This window comes from Coffea arabica, chromosome 6c (assembly GCF_036785885.1).
Source record: "Coffea arabica cultivar ET-39 chromosome 6c, Coffea Arabica ET-39 HiFi, whole genome shotgun sequence".
Taxonomy (NCBI): Eukaryota; Viridiplantae; Streptophyta; class Magnoliopsida; order Gentianales; family Rubiaceae; genus Coffea; species Coffea arabica.
The window spans coordinates 62781159-62799181 of record NC_092320.1 but is presented as its reverse complement, the minus strand read 5'-3'; positions in this window follow the sequence as shown (position 1 = coordinate 62799181).

Sequence of the window (18023 nt, the reverse complement as noted above, 5' to 3'; positions counted from 1 at the left end):
GTCATCCAAGAGGCCGGGCTGTCTTTAGCCAAAACTTCGATCTGGTCGATGCTTTTTTGGGTGACTACCTCCACCAAAACCTCTTTGTTCAGGTGAGCAAACGAGGAAGACGCCAGTTTTGACAGAGCGTTTCAGTAGGTCAGCTCGGTCCGGCGAAGCCGCAGCGCTTCTTCAGGATGCAAATTTGGATGAAAAATTAAGCTAAAATCATTAAAAAATGTAACAATAACCGGAGTACTTTTGAGTGCTAAAATTTTTCGGGACTTCCAGCCAGTCAACTTTTGCCGTTAAACATGCGGTTCCGCCAGCAGATCTCCTTCTACCAGCAGCCTCCACCCGTGGTTCACCCGGGGTAGAGGAAGGTCAGGCATCCAAGGAACGCTGTTGGGTCAGCACCAACGCACTGCAAACACAAAGTGCCATTTTAATTCTAAATCACAAATTCTAATTAAGGCAGTTTTTGACAGAAAAGCACCAAACGTAGAAGAAGATAAAAAGTTGGTCGCAGACCTACCATTATAGCTTTCGCCAAGATATACAGGCCAGCAGCACAGCTGGCCTGTACAGGGTGCTGACGAAGTACCATCAACTCCAATGCAGCGGCACCAGAATGAGTCGATATAGATTCAACCGCCACAACAAAATCTTCGGCAACAGAGAAAAACCCAGAAAACTCATTCCACACAGGATAGAACATGAGAGAAAGGCGACGCACCATTCATCCTTACTACTGACTACAATGCGCCCGTAAGCAAAAAGAGCAATATACCCATTCTGAAGCGCTAATCGCCTCCGACGAAGCCAACCAATGGAACGAACAACCCGATCGCTCCAAATAAAATTTAAAACTAAAAACGTCACTAGTGAGAAAATGAAAACCAGAAAAAACATCACGAACTGTGGATTGAAGCCAAGAATCAGAAGAGATGACCAAAGGTCAACTGATAAGACGAATATCAATGCAATAACATATCTAATATATTCCTGAAACACCTTCAAAGACATAAAATAAAAGTATATATAAAGTTCTTTGAGGTTAATCAGAAGAAAAATAAAAAAGAAAGCAAGTTACCATTTGAACAATTACTGCGGTTTCCCCGGAACGAGCTCGCCTACTGAGCTCGACGTGCTGATAAGAAGAGTGTGTCCAAACCCTGCAAAACAAACAAGAAAAGGTCTCTAGGGTGACTAACAGGAGAGTCCCGAGGTTGTACCCGGGAAAACTTCGACGGTCAAGTTAGTCTTCCGGTGAGTGGAATTCACGAGAAGTCATCCAAGAGGCCGGGCTGTCTTTAGCCAAGATTTCGATCTGTTCGATACTTTTTTGGGGGACTACCTCCACCAAAACCTCTTTGTTCAGTTGAGCAAACAAGGAAGACGCCAGTTTTGACAGAGCGTTTCAGTAGGTCAGCTCGGTCTGTACAGGGTGCTGACTAAGAACCGTCAACTCCAACGCAGCGGCACCAGAATGAGTCGATATAGATTCAACCGCCACAACAAAATCTTCGATGACAGACAAAAACCCAGAAAACTCATTCCACACAGGATAGAACATGAGAGAAAGGCGACGCACCATTCATCCTTACTACTGACTACAATGCGCCCGTTAGCAAAAAGAGCAATATACCCAGTCTGAAGCGCTAATCGCCTCCGACGAAGCCAACCAATGAAACGAACAACCCGATCGCTCCAAATAAAATTTAAAACTAAAAATGTCACAAGTGGGAAAATAAAAATCAGAAAAAACATCACGAACTGTGGATTGACGCCAAGAATCAGAAGAGATGACCAAAGGCCAACTGATAAGACGAATATGAATGCAATAACATATCTAATATATTCTTGAAACGCCTACAAAGACATAGAATAAAAATATATATAAAGTTCTTGGTGTTTAATTAGAAGAAGAATAAAAAAGAAAGCAAGTTACCATTTGAACAAGCGAGGCGGTTTCCCCGGAACGAGCTCACCTACTGAGCTCGACGTGCTGATGAGAACAGCGTGTCCAAACCCTGCGAAACAAACAAGAAAAGGTCTCTAGGGTGACTAACAGGAGAGCCCCGAGGTTGTACCCGGGGACACTTCGACGGTCAAGTTAGTCTTCCGGTGAGTGGAATTCACGGGAAGTCATCCAAGAGGCCGGGCTGTCTTTAGCCAAAACTTCTATCTGGTCGATGCTTTTTTGGGTGACTACCTCCACCAAAACCTCTTTGTTCAGGTGAGCAAACGAGGAAGACGCCAGTTTTGACAGAGCGTTTCAGTAGGTCAGCTCGGCCTGTACAGGGTGCTGACTAAGAACCGTCAACTCCAACGCAGCGGCACCAGAATGAGTCGATATAGATTCAACCGCCACAACAAAATCTTCGATGACAGACAAAAACCCAGAAAACTCATTCCACACAGGATAGAACATGAGAGAAAGGCGACGCACCATTCATCCTTACTACTGACTACAATGCGCCCGTTAGCAAAAAGAGCAATATACCCATTCTGAAGCGCTAATCGCCTCCGACGAAGCCAACCAATGGAACGAACAACCCGATCGCTCCAAATAAAATTTAAAACTAAAAACGTCACTAGTGAGAAAATGAAAACCAGAAAAAACATCACGAACTGTGGATTGAAGCCAAGAATCAGAAGAGATGACCAAAGGTCAACTGATAAGACGAATATCAATGCAATAACATATCTAATATATTCCTGAAACACCTTCAAAGACATAAAATAAAAGTATATATAAAGTTCTTTGAGGTTAATCAGAAGAAAAATAAAAAAGAAAGCAAGTTACCATTTGAACAATTACTGCGGTTTCCCCGGAACGAGCTCACCTACTGAGCTCGACGTGCTGATAAGAAAAGTGTGTCCAAACCCTGCAAAACAAACAAGAAAAGGTCTCTAGGGTGACTAACAGGAGAGTCCCGAGGTTGTACCCGGGGAAACTTCGACGGTCAAGTTAGTCTTCCGATGAGTGGAATTCACGGGAAGTCATCCAAGAGGCCGGGCTGTCTTTAACCAAAACTTCGATCTGTTCGATACTTTTTTGGGGGACTACCTCCACCAAAACCACTTTGTTCAGGTGAGCAAACAAGGAAGACGCCAGTTTTGACAGAGCGTTTCAGTAGGTCAGCTCGGCCTGTACAGGGTGCTGACTAAGAACCGTCAACTCCAACGCAGCGGCACCAGAATGAGTCGATATAGATTCAACCGCCACAACAAAATCTTCGATGACAGACAAAAACCCAGAAAACTCATTCCACACAGGATAGAACATGAGAGAAAGGCGACGCACCATTCATCCTTACTACTGACTACAATGCGCCCGTTAGCAAAAAGAGCAATATACCCATTCTGAAGCGCTAATCGCCTCCGACGAAGCCAACCAATGGAACGAACAACCCGATCGCTCCAAATAAAATTTAAAACTAAAAACGTCACTAGTGAGAAAATGAAAACCAGAAAAAACATCACGAACTGTGGATTGAAGCCAAGAATCAGAAGAGATGACCAAAGGTCAACTGATAAGACGAATATCAATGCAATAACATATCTAATATATTCCTGAAACACCTTCAAAGACATAAAATAAAAGTATATATAAAGTTCTTTGAGGTTAATCAGAAGAAAAATAAAAAAGAAAGCAAGTTACCATTTGAACAATTACTGCGGTTTCCCCGGAACGAGCTCACCTACTGAGCTCGACGTGCTGATAAGAAAAGTGTGTCCAAACCCTGCAAAACAAACAAGAAAAGGTCTCTAGGGTGACTAACAGGAGAGTCCCGAGGTTGTACCCGGGGAAACTTCGACGGTCAAGTTAGTCTTCCGATGAGTGGAATTCACGGGAAGTCATCCAAGAGGCCGGGCTGTCTTTAGCCAAAACTTCGATCTGTTCGATACTTTTTTGGGGGACTACCTCCACCAAAACCACTTTGTTCAGGTGAGCAAACAAGGAAGACGCCAGTTTTGACAGAGCGTTTCAGTAGGTCAGCTCGGCCTGTACAGGGTGCTGACTAAGAACCGTCAACTCCAACGCAGCGGCACCAGAATGAGTCGATATAGATTCAACCGCCACAACAAAATCTTCGATGACAGACAAAAACCCAGAAAACTCATTCCACACAGGATAGAACATGAGAGAAAGGCGACGCACCATTCATCCTTACTACTGACTACAATGCGCCCGTTAGCAAAAAGAGCAATATACCCATTCTGAAGCGCTAATCGCCTCCGACGAAGCCAACCAATGGAACGAACAACCCGATCGCTCCAAATAAAATTTAAAACTAAAAACGTCACAAGTGACAAAATGAAAACCAGAAAAAACATCACGAACTGTGGATTGACGCCAAGAATCAGAAGCGATGACCAAAGGTCAACTGATAAGACGAATATCAATGCAATAACATATCTAATATATTCCTGAAACACCTACAAAGACATAAAATAAAAGTATATATAAAGTTTTTTGAGGTTAATCAGAAGAAAAATAAAAAAGAAAGCAAGTTACCATTTGAACAAGTGCTGCGGTTTCCCCGGAAAGAGCTCACCTACTGAGCTCGACGTGCTGATGAGAAGAGTGTGTCCAAACCCTGCGAAACACACAAGAAAAGGTCTCTAGGGTGACTAACAGGAGAGTCCCGAGGTTGTACCCGGGGAAACTTCGACGGTCAAGTTAGTATTCCGGTGAGTGGAATTCACGGGAAGTCATCCAAGAGGCCGGGCTGTCTTTAGCCAAGACTTCGATCTGTTCGATGCTTTTTTGGGGGACTACCTCCACCAAAACCTCTTTGTTCAGGTGAGCAAACGAGGAAGACGCCAGTTTTGACAGAGCGTTTCAGTAGGTCAGCTCGGCCTGTACAGGGTGCTGACTAAGAACCGTCAACTCCAACGCAGCGGCACCAGAATGAGTCGATATAGATTCAACCGCCACAACAAAATCTTCGATGACAGACAAAAACCCAGAAAACTCATTCCACACAGGATAGAACATGAGAGAAAGGCGACGCACCATTCATCCTTACTGCTGACTACAATGCGCCCGTTAGCAAAAAGAGCAATATACCCAGTCCGAAGCGCTAATCGCCTCTGACGAAGCCAACCAATGGAACGAACAACCCGATCGCTCCAAATAAAATTTAAAACTAAAAACGACACAAGTGAGAAAATGAAAACCAGAAAAAACATCACGAACTGTGGATTGACGCCAAGAATCAGAAGCGATGACCAAAGGTCAACTGATAAGACGAATATCAATGCAATAACATATCTAATATATTCCTGAAACACCTACAAAGACATAAAATAAAAGTATATATAAAGTTTTTTGAGGTTAATTAGAAGAAAAATAAAAAAGAAAGCAAGTTACCATTTGAACAAGTGCTGCGGTTTCCCCGGAAAGAGCTCACCTACTGAGCTCGACGTGCTGATGAGAAGAGTGTGTCCAAACCCTGCGAAACACACAAGAAAAGGTCTCTAGGGTGACTAACAGGAGAGTCCCGAGGTTGTACCCGGGGAAACTTCGACGGTCAAGTTAGTATTCCGGTGAGTGGAATTCACGGGAAGTCATCCAAGAGGCCGGGCTGTCTTTAGCCAAGACTTCGATCTGTTCGATGCTTTTTTGGGGGACTACCTCCACCAAAACCTCTTTGTTCAGGTGAGCAAACGAGGAAGACGCCAGTTTTGACAGAGCGTTTCAGTAGGTCAGCTCGGCCTGTACAGGGTGCTGACTAAGAACCGTCAACTCCAACGCAGCGGCACCAGAATGAGTCGATATAGATTCAACCGCCACAACAAAATCTTCGATGACAGACAAAAACCCAGAAAACTCATTCCACACAGGATAGAACATGAGAGAAAGGCGACGCACCATTCATCCTTACTGCTGACTACAATGCGCCCGTTAGCAAAAAGAGCAATATACCCAGTCTGAAGCGCTAATCGCCTCCGACGAAGCCAACCAATGGAACGAACAACCCGATCGCTCCAAATAAAATTTAAAACTAAAAACGACACAAGTGACAAAATGAAAACCAGAAAAAACATCACGAACTGTGGATTGAAGCCAAGAATCAGAAGCGATGACCAAAGGTCAACTGATAAGACGAATATCAATGCAATAACATATCTAATATATTCCTGAAACACTTTCAAAGACATAAAATAAAAGTATATATAAAGTTGTTTGAGGTTAATCAGAAGAAAAATAAAAAAGAAAGCAAGTTACCATTTGAACAATTATTGCGGTTTCCCCGGAAAGAGCTCACCTACTGAGCTCGACGTGCTGATAAGAAGAGTGTGTTCAAACCCTGCAAAACAAACAAGAAAAGGTGTTTAGGGTGACTAACAGGAGAGTCCCGAGGTTGTACCCGGGGAAACTTCGACGGTCAAGTTAGTCTTCCGGTGAGTGGAATTCACGGGAAGTCATCCAAGAGGCCGGGCTGTCTTTAGCCAAGACTTCGATCTGTTCGATGCTTTTTTGGGGGACTACCTCCACCAAAACCTCTTTGTTCAGGTGAGCAAACGAGGAAGACGCCAGTTTTGACAGAGCGTTTCAGTAGGTCAACTCGGTCTGTACAGGGTGCTGACTAAGAACCGTCAACTCCAACGCAGCGGCACCAGAATGAGTCGATATAGATTCAACCGCCACAACAAAATCTTCGACGACAGACAAAAATCCAGAAAACTCATTCCACACAGGATAGAACATGAGAGAAAGGCGACGCACAATTCATCCTTACTACTGACTACAATGCGCCCGTAAGCAAAAAGAGCAATATACCCAGTCTGAAGCGCTAATCGCCTCCGACGAAGCCAACCAATGGAACGAACAACCCGATCGCTCCAAATAAAATTTAAAACTAAAAACGTCACAAGTGACAAAATGAAAACCAGAAAAAACATCACGAACTGTGGATTGACGCTAAGAATCAGAAGAGATGACCAAAGGTCAACTGACAAGACGAATATCAATGCAATAACATATCTAATATATTCCTGAAACGCCTACAAAGACATAAAATAAAAGAATATATAAAGTTCTTCGAGGTTAATTAGAAGAAAAATAAAAAAGAAAGCAAGTTACCATTTGAACAAGTGCTGCGGTTTCCCCGGAAAGAGCTCACCTACTGAGCTCGACGTGCTGATGAGAAGAGTGTGTCCAAACCCTGCGAAACACACAAGAAAAGGTCTCTAGGGTGACTAACAGGAGAGTCCCGAGGTTGTACCCGGGGAAACTTTGACGGTCAAGTTAGTCTTCCGGTTAGTGGAATTCACGGGAAGTCATCCAAGAGGCCGGGCTGTCTTTAGCCAAGACTTCGATCTGTTCGATGCTTTTTTGGGGGACTACCTCCACCAAAACCTCTTTGTTCAGGTGAGCAAACGAGGAAGACGCCAGTTTTGACAGAGCGTTTCAGTAGGTCAGCTCGGTCTGTACAGGGTGCTGACTAAGAACCGTCAACTCCAACGCAGCGGCACCAGAATGAGTCGATATAGATTCAACCGCCACAACAAAATCTTCGATGACAGACAAAAACCCAGAAAACTCATTCCACACAGGATAGAATATGAGAGAAAGGCGACGCACCATTCATCCTTACTACTGACTACAATGCGCCCGTAAGCAAAAAGAGCAATATACCCAGTCTGAAGCGCTAATCGCCTCCGACGAAGCCAACCAATGGAACGAACAACCCGATCGCTCCAAATAAAATTTAAAACTAAAAACGTCACAAGTGACAAAATGAAAACCAGAAAAAACATCACGAACTGTGGATTGACGCTAAGAATCAGAAGAGATGACCAAAGGTCAACTGACAAGACGAATATCAATGCAATAACATATCTAATATATTCCTGAAACGCCTACAAAGACATAAAATAAAAGAATATATAAAGTTCTTCGAGGTTAATTAGAAGAAAAATAAAAAAGAAAGCAAGTTACCATTTGAACAAGTGCTGCGGTTTCCCCGGAAAGAGCTCACCTACTGAGCTCGACGTGCTGATGAGAAGAGTGTGTCCAAACCCTGCGAAACACACAAGAAAAGGTCTCTAGGGTGACTAACAGGAGAGTCCCGAGGTTGTACCCGGGGAAACTTTGACGGTCAAGTTAGTCTTCCGGTTAGTGGAATTCACGGGAAGTCATCCAAGAGGCCGGGCTGTCTTTAGCCAAGACTTCGATCTGTTCGATGCTTTTTTGGGGGACTACCTCCACCAAAACCTCTTTGTTCAGGTGAGCAAACGAGGAAGACGCCAGTTTTGACAGAGCGTTTCAGTAGGTCAGCTCGGTCTGTACAGGGTGCTGACTAAGAACCGTCAACTCCAACGCAGCGGCACCAGAATGAGTCGATATAGATTCAACCGCCACAACAAAATCTTCGATGACAGACAAAAACCCAGAAAACTCATTCCACACAGGATAGAATATGAGAGAAAGGCGACGCACCATTCATCCTTACTACTGACTACAATGCGCCCGTAAGCAAAAAGAGCAATATATCCAGTCTGAAGCGCTAATCGCCTCTGACGAAGCCAACCAATGGAACGAACAACCCGATCGCTCCAAATAAAATTTAAAACTAAAAACGTCACAAGTGACAAAATGAAAACCAGAAAAAACATCACGAACTGTGGATTGACGCCAAGAATCAGAAGCGATGACCAAAGGTCAACTGATAAGACGAATATCAATGCAATAACATATCTAATATATTCCTGAAACACCTACAAAGACATAAAATAAAAGTATATATAAAGTTTTTTGAGGTTAATTAGAAGAAAAATAAAAAAGAAAGCAAGTTACCATTTGAACAAGTGCTGCGGTTTACCCGGAAAGAGCTCACCTACTGAGCTCGACGTGCTGATGAGAAGAGTGTGTCCAAACCCTGCGAAACACACAAGAAAAGGTCTCTAGGGTGACTAACAGGAGAGTCCCGAGGTTGTACCCGGGGAAACTTCGACGGTCAAGTTAGTCTTCCGGTGAGTGGAATTCACGGGAAGTCATCCAAGAGGCCGGGCTGTCTTTAGCCAAGACTTCGATCTGTTCGATGCTTTTTTGGGGGACTACCTCCACCAAAACCTCTTTGTTCAGGTGAGCAAACGAGGAAGACGCCAGTTTTGACAGAGCGTTTCAGTAGGTCAGCTCGGTCTGTACAGGGTGCTGATTAAGAACCGTCAACTCCAACGCAGCGGCACCAGAATGAGTCGATAAAGATTCAACCGCCACAACAAAATCTTCGATGACAGACAAAAACCCAGAAGACTCATTCCACACAGGATAGAATATGAGAGAAAGGCGACGCACCATTCATCCTTACTACTGACTACAATGCGACGTAAGCAAAAAGAGCAATATACCCAGTCTGAAGCGCTAATCGCCTCTGACGAAGCCAACCAATGGAACGAACAACCCGATCGCTCCAAATAAAATTTAAAACTTAAAACGTCACAAGTGACAAAATGAAAACCAGAAAAAACATCACGAACTGTGGATTGACGCCAAGAATCAGAAGCGATGACCAAAGGTCAACTGATAAGACGAATATCAATGCAATAACATATCTAATATATTCCTGAAACACCTACAAAGACATAAAATAAAAGTATATATATAGTTTTTTGAGGTTAATTAGAAGAAAAATAAAAAAGAAAGCAAGTTACCATTTGAACAAGTGCTGCGGTTTCCCCGGAAAGAGCTCACCTACTGAGCTCGACGTGCTGATGAGAAGAGTGTGTCCAAACCCTGCGAAACACACAAGAAAAGGTCTCTAGGGTGACTAACAGGAGAGTCCCGAGGTTGTACCCGGGGAAACTTCGACGGTCAAGTTAGTCTTCCGGTGAGTGGAATTCACGGGAAGTCATCCAAGAGGCCGGTCTGTCTTTAGCCAAGACTTCGATCTGTTCGATGCTTTTTTGGGGGACTACCTCCACCAAAACCTCTTTGTTCAGGTGAGCAAACGAGGAAGACGCCAGTTTTGACAGAGCGTTTCAGTAGGTCAGCTCGGTCTGTACAGGGTGCTGACTAAGAACCGTCAACTCCAACGCAGCGGCACCAGAATGAGTCGATATAGATTCAACCGCCACAACAAAATCTTCGACGACAGACAAAAATCCAGAAAACTCATTTCACACAGGATAGAACATGAGAGAAAGGCGACGCACAATTTACCCTTACTACTGACTATAATGCGCCCGTAAGCAAAAAGAGCAATATACCCAGTCTGAAGCGCTAATCGCCTCCGACGAAGCCAACCAATGGAACGAACAACCCGATCGCTCCAAATAAAATTTAAAACTAAAAACGTCACAAGTGGGAAAATAAAAATCAGAAAAAACATCACGAACTGTGGATTGACGCCAAGAATCAGAAGAGATGACCAAAGGCCAACTGATAAGACGAATATGAATGCAATAACATATCTAATATATTCTTGAAACGCCTACAAAGACATAGAATAAAAATATATATAAAGTTCTTGGTGTTTAATTAGAAGAAGAATAAAAAAGAAAGCAAGTTACCATTTGAACAAGCGAGGCGGTTTCCCCGGAACGAGCTCACCTACTGAGCTCGACGTGCTGATGAGAACAGCGTGTCCAAACCCTGCGAAACAAACAAGAAAAGGTCTCTAGGGTGACTAACAGGAGAGCCCCGAGGTTGTACCCGGGGACACTTCGACGGTCAAGTTAGTCTTCCGGTGAGCGGAATTCACGGGAAGTCATCCAAGAGGCCGGGCTGTCTTTAGCCAAAACTTCGATCTGGTCGATGCTTTTTTGGGTGACTACCTCCACCAAAACCTCTTTGTTCAGGTGAGCAAACGAGGAAGACGCCAGTTTTGACAGAGCGTTTCAGTCGGTCAGCTCGGTCCGGCGAAGCCGCAGCGCTTCTTCAGGATGCAAATTTGGATGAAAAATTAAGCTAAAATCATTAAAAAATGTAACAATAACCGGAGTACTTTTGAGTGCTAAAATTTTTCGGGACTTCCAGCCAGTCAACTTTTGCCGTTAAACATGCGGTTCCGCCAGCAGATCTCCTTCTACCAGCAGCCTCCACCCGTGGTTCACCCGGGGTAGAGGAAGGTCAGGCATCCAAGGAACGTTGTTGGGTCGGCGCCAACGCACTGCAAACACAAAGTGCCATTTTAATTCTAAATCACAAATTCTAATTAAGGCAGTTTTTGACAGAAAAGCACCAAACGTAGAAGAAGATAAAAAGTTGGTCGCAGACCTACCATTATAGCTTTCGCCAAGATATACAGGCCAGCAGCACAGCTGGCCTGTACAGGGTGCTGACGAAGTACCATCAACTCCAATGCAGCGGCACCAGAATGAGTCGATATAGATTCAACCGCCACAACAAAATCTTCGGCAACAGAGAAAAATCCAGAAAACTCATTCCACACAGGATAGAACATGAGAGAAAGGCGACGCACCATTCATCCTTACTACTGACTACAATGCGCCCGTAAGCAAAAAGAGCAATATACCCAGTTTGAAGCGCTAATCGCCTCCGACGAAGCCAACCAATGGAACGAACAACCCGATCGCTCCAAATAAAATTTAAAACTAAAAACGTCACAAGTGAGAAAATGAAAACCAGAAAAAACATCACGAACTGTGGATTGAAGCCAAGAAGCCGAAGAGATGACCAAAGGTCAACTGATAAGACGAATATCAATGCAATAACATATCTAATATATTCCTGAAACACCTTCAAAGACATAAAATAAAAGTATATATAAAGTTGTTTGAGGTTAATCAGAAGAAAAATAAAAAAGAAAGCAAGTTACCATTTGAACAATTACTGCGGTTTCCCCGGAACGAGCTCACATACTGAGCTCGACGTGCTGATGAGAAGAGTGTGTCCAAACCCTGCAAAACAAACAAGAAAAGGTCTCTAGGGTGACTAACAGGAGAGTCCCGAGGTTGTACCCGGGGAAACTTCGACGGTCAAATTAGTCTTCCGGTGAGTGAAATTCACGGGAAGTCATCCAAGAGGCCGGGCCGTCTTTAGCCAAGACTTCGATCTGTTCGATGCTTTTTTGGGGGACTACCTCCATCAAAACCTCTTTGTTCAGGTGAGCAAACGAGGAAGACGCCAGTTTTGACAGAGCGTTTCATTAGGTCAGCTCGGTCTGTACAGGGTGCTGACTAAGAACTGTCAACTCCAACGCAGCGGCACCAGAATGAGTCGATATAGATTCAACCGCCACAACAAAATCTTCGATGACAGACAAAAACCCAGAAAACTCATTCCACACAGGATAGAACATGAAAGAAAGGCGACGCACCATTCATCCTTACTACTGACTACAATGCGACGTAAGCAAAAAGAGCAATATACCCAGTCTGAAGCGCTAATCGCCTCTGACGAAGCCAACCAATGGAACGAACAACCCGATCGCTCCAAATAAAATTTAAAACTAAAAATGTCACAAGTGGGAAAATAAAAATCAGAAAAAACATCACGAACTGTGGATTGACGCCAAGAATCAGAAGAGATGACCAAAGGCCAACTGATAAGACGAATATGAATGCAATAACATATCTAATATATTCTTGAAACGCCTACAAAGACATAGAATAAAAATATATATAAAGTTCTTGGTGTTTAATTAGAAGAAGAATAAAAAAGAAAGCAAGTTACCATTTGAACAAGCGAGGCGGTTTCCCCGGAACGAGCTCACCTACTGAGCTCGACGTGCTGATGAGAACAGCGTGTCCAAACCCTGCGAAACAAACAAGAAAAGGTCTCTAGGGTGACTAACAGGAGAGCCCCGAGGTTGTACCCGGGGACACTTCGACGGTCAAGTTAGTCTTCCGGTGAGTGGAATTCACGGGAAGTCATCCAAGAGGCCGGGCTGTCTTTAGCCAAGACTTCGATCTGTTCGATGCTTTTTTGGGGGACTACCTCCACCAAAACCTCTTTGTTCAGGTGAGCAAACGAGGAAGACGCCAGTTTTGACAGAGCGTTTCAGTAGGTCAGCTCGGTCCGGCGAAGCCGCAGCGCTCCTTCAGGATGCAAATTTGGATGAAAAATTAAGTTAAAATCATTAAAAAATGTAACAATAACCGGAGTACTTTTGAGTGCTAAAATTTTTCGGGACTTCCAGCCAGTCAACTTTTGCCGTTAAACATGCGGTTCCGCCAGCAGATCTCCTTCTACCAGCAGCCTCCACCCGTGGTTCACCCGGGGTAGAGGAAGGTCAGGCATCCAAGGAACGCTGTTGGGTCAGCACCAACGCACTGCAAACACAAAGTGCCATTTTAATTCTAAATCACAAATTCTAATTAAGGCAGTTTTTGACAGAAAAGCACCAAATGTAGAAGAAGATAAAAAGTTGGTCGCAGACCTACCATTATAGCTTTCGCCAAGATATACAGGCCAGCAGCACACCTGGCCTGTACAGGGTGCTGACGAAGTACCATCAACTCCAATGCAGCGGCATCAGAATGAGTCGATATAGATTCAACCGCCACAACAAAATCTTCGGCAACAGAGAAAAACCCAGAAAACTCATTCCACACAGGATAGAACATGAGAGAAAGGCGACGCACCATTCATCCTTACTACTGACTACAATGCGCCCGTAAGCAAAAAGAGCAATATACCCAGTTTGAAGCGCTAATCGCCTCCGACGAAGCCAACCAATGGAACGAACAACCCGATCGCTCCAAATAAAATTTAAAACTAAAAACGTCACAAGTGAGAAAATGAAAACCAGAAAAAACATCACGAACTGTGGATTGAAGCCAAGAAGCCGAAGAGATGACCAAAGGTCAACTGATAAGACGAATATCAATGCAATAACATATCTAATATATTCCTGAAACACCTTCAAAGACATAAAATAAAAGTATATATAAAGTTGTTTGAGGTTAATCAGAAGAAAAATAAAAAAGAAAGCAAGTTACCATTTGAACAATTACTGCGGTTTCCCCGGAACGAGCTCACATACTGAGCTCGACGTGCTGATGAGAAGAGTGTGTCCAAACCCTGCAAAACAAACAAGAAAAGGTCTCTAGGGTGACTAACAGGAGAGTCCCGAGGTTGTACCCGGGGAAACTTCGACGGTCAAATTAGTCTTCCGGTGAGTGAAATTCACGGGAAGTCATCCAAGTGTCCAAACCCTGCGAAACAAACAAGAAAAGGTCTCTAGGGTGACTAACAGGAGAGCCCCGAGGTTGTACCCGGGGACACTTCGACGGTCAAGTTAGTCTTCCGGTGAGTGGAATTCACGGGAAGTCATCCAAGAGGCCGGGCTGTCTTTAGCCAAGACTTCGATCTGTTCGATGCTTTTTTGGGGGACTACCTCCACCAAAACCTCTTTGTTCAGGTGAGCAAACGAGGAAGACGCCAGTTTTGACAGAGCGTTTCAGTAGGTCAGCTCGGTCCGGCGAAGCCGCAGCGCTCCTTCAGGATGCAAATTTGGATGAAAAATTAAGTTAAAATCATTAAAAAATGTAACAATAACCGGAGTACTTTTGAGTGCTAAAATTTTTCGGGACTTCCAGCCAGTCAACTTTTGCCGTTAAACATGCGGTTCCGCCAGCAGATCTCCTTCTACCAGCAGCCTCCACCCGTGGTTCACCCGGGGTAGAGGAAGGTCAGGCATCCAAGGAACGCTGTTGGGTCAGCACCAACGCACTGCAAACACAAAGTGCCATTTTAATTCTAAATCACAAATTCTAATTAAGGCAGTTTTTGACAGAAAAGCACCAAATGTAGAAGAAGATAAAAAGTTGGTCGCAGACCTACCATTATAGCTTTCGCCAAGATATACAGGCCAGCAGCACACCTGGCCTGTACAGGGTGCTGACGAAGTACCATCAACTCCAATGCAGCGGCATCAGAATGAGTCGATATAGATTCAACCGCCACAACAAAATCTTCGGCAACAGAGAAAAACCCAGAAAACTCATTCCACACAGGATAGAACATGAGAGAAAGGCGACGCACCATTCATCCTTACTACTGACTACAATGCGCCCGTAAGCAAAAAGAGCAATATACCCAGTTTGAAGCGCTAATCGCCTCCGACGAAGCCAACCAATGGAACGAACAACCCGATCGCTCCAAATAAAATTTAAAACTAAAAACGTCACAAGTGAGAAAATGAAAACCAGAAAAAACATCACGAACTGTGGATTGAAGCCAAGAAGCCGAAGAGATGACCAAAGGTCAACTGATAAGACGAATATCAATGCAATAACATATCTAATATATTCCTGAAACACCTTCAAAGACATAAAATAAAAGTATATATAAAGTTGTTTGAGGTTAATCAGAAGAAAAATAAAAAAGAAAGCAAGTTACCATTTGAACAATTACTGCGGTTTCCCCGGAACGAGCTCACATACTGAGCTCGACGTGCTGATGAGAAGAGTGTGTCCAAACCCTGCAAAACAAACAAGAAAAGGTCTCTAGGGTGACTAACAGGAGAGTCCCGAGGTTGTACCCGGGGAAACTTCGACGGTCAAATTAGTCTTCCGGTGAGTGAAATTCACGGGAAGTCATCCAAGAGGCCGGGCCGTCTTTAGCCAAGACTTCGATCTGTTCGATGCTTTTTTGGGGGACTACCTCCACCAAAACCTCTTTGTTCAGGTGAGCAAACGAGAAAGACGCCAGTTTTGACAGAGCGTTTCATTAGGTCAGCTCGGTCTGTACAGGGTGCTGACTAAGAACTGTCAACTCCAACGCAGCGGCACCAGAATGAGTCGATATAGATTCAACCGCCACAACAAAATCTTCGATGACAGACAAAAACCCAGAAAACTCATTCCACACAGGATAGAACATGAAAGAAAGGCGACGCACCATTCATCCTTACTACTGACTACAATGCGACGTAAGCAAAAAGAGCAATATACCCAGTCTGAAGCGCTAATCGCCTCTGACGAAGCCAACCAATGGAACGAACAACCCGATCGCTCCAAATAAAATTTAAAACTAAAAATGTCACAAGTGGGAAAATAAAAATCAGAAAAAACATCACGAACTGTGGATTGACGCCAAGAATCAGAAGAGATGACCAAAGGCCAACTGATAAGACGAATATGAATGCAATAACATATCTAATATATTCTTGAAACGCCTACAAAGACATAGAATAAAAATATATATAAAGTTCTTGGTGTTTAATTAGAAGAAGAATAAAAAAGAAAGCAAGTTACCATTTGAACAAGCGAGGCGGTTTCCCCGGAACGAGCTCACCTACTGAGCTCGACGTGCTGATGAGAACAGCGTGTCCAAACCCTGCGAAACAAACAAGAAAAGGTCTCTAGGGTGACTAACAGGAGAGCCCCGAGGTTGTACCCGGGGACACTTCGACGGTCAAGTTAGTCTTCCGGTGAGTGGAATTCACGGGAAGTCATCCAAGAGGCCGGGCTGTCTTTAGCCAAGACTTCGATCTGTTCGATGCTTTTTTGGGGGACTACCTCCACCAAAACCTCTTTGTTCAGGTGAGCAAACGAGGAAGACGCCAGTTTTGACAGAGCGTTTCAGTAGGTCAGCTCGGTCCGGCGAAGCCGCAGCGCTCCTTCAGGATGCAAATTTGGATGAAAAATTAAGTTAAAATCATTAAAAAATGTAACAATAACCGGAGTACTTTTGAGTGCTAAAATTTTTCGGGACTTCCAGCCAGTCAACTTTTGCCGTTAAACATGCGGTTCCGCCAGCAGATCTCCTTCTACCAGCAGCCTCCACCCGTGGTTCACCCGGGGTAGAGGAAGGTCAGGCATCCAAGGAACGCTGTTGGGTCAGCACCAACGCACTGCAAACACAAAGTGCCATTTTAATTCTAAATCACAAATTCTAATTAAGGCAGTTTTTGACAGAAAAGCACCAAATGTAGAAGAAGATAAAAAGTTGGTCGCAGACCTACCATTATAGCTTTCGCCAAGATATACAGGCCAGCAGCACACCTGGCCTGTACAGGGTGCTGACGAAGTACCATCAACTCCAATGCAGCGGCATCAGAATGAGTCGATATAGATTCAACCGCCACAACAAAATCTTCGGCAACAGAGAAAAACCCAGAAAACTCATTCCACACAGGATAGAACATGAGAGAAAGGCGACGCACCATTCATCCTTACTACTGACTACAATGCGCCCGTAAGCAAAAAGAGCAATATACCCAGTTTGAAGCGCTAATCGCCTCCGACGAAGCCAACCAATGGAACGAACAACCCGATCGCTCCAAATAAAATTTAAAACTAAAAACGTCACAAGTGAGAAAATGAAAACCAGAAAAAACATCACGAACTGTGGATTGAAGCCAAGAAGCCGAAGAGATGACCAAAGGTCAACTGATAAGACGAATATCAATGCAATAACATATCTAATATATTCCTGAAACACCTTCAAAGACATAAAATAAAAGTATATATAAAGTTGTTTGAGGTTAATCAGAAGAAAAATAAAAAAGAAAGCAAGTTACCATTTGAACAATTACTGCGGTTTCCCCGGAACGAGCTCACATACTGAGCTCGACGTGCTGATGAGAAGAGTGTGTCCAAACCCTGCAAAACAAACAAGAAAAGGTCTCTAGGGTGACTAACAGGAGAGTCCCGAGGTTGTACCCGGGGAAACTTCGACGGTCAAATTAGTCTTCCGGTGAGTGAAATTCACGGGAAGTCATCCAAGAGGCCGGGCCGTCTTTAGCCAAGACTTCGATCTGTTCGATGCTTTTTTGGGGGACTACCTCCACCAAAACCTCTTTGTTCAGGTGAGCAAACGAGAAAGACGCCAGTTTTGACAGAGCGTTTCATTAGGTCAGCTCGGTCTGTACAGGGTGCTGACTAAGAACTGTCAACTCCAACGCAGCGGCACCAGAATGAGTCGATATAGATTCAACCGCCACAACAAAATCTTCGATGACAGACAAAAACCCAGAAAACTCATTCCACACAGGATAGAACATGAAAGAAAGGCGACGCACCATTCATCCTTACTACTGACTACAATGCGACGTAAGCAAAAAGAGCAATATACCCAGTCTGAAGCGCTAATCGCCTCTGACGAAGCCAACCAA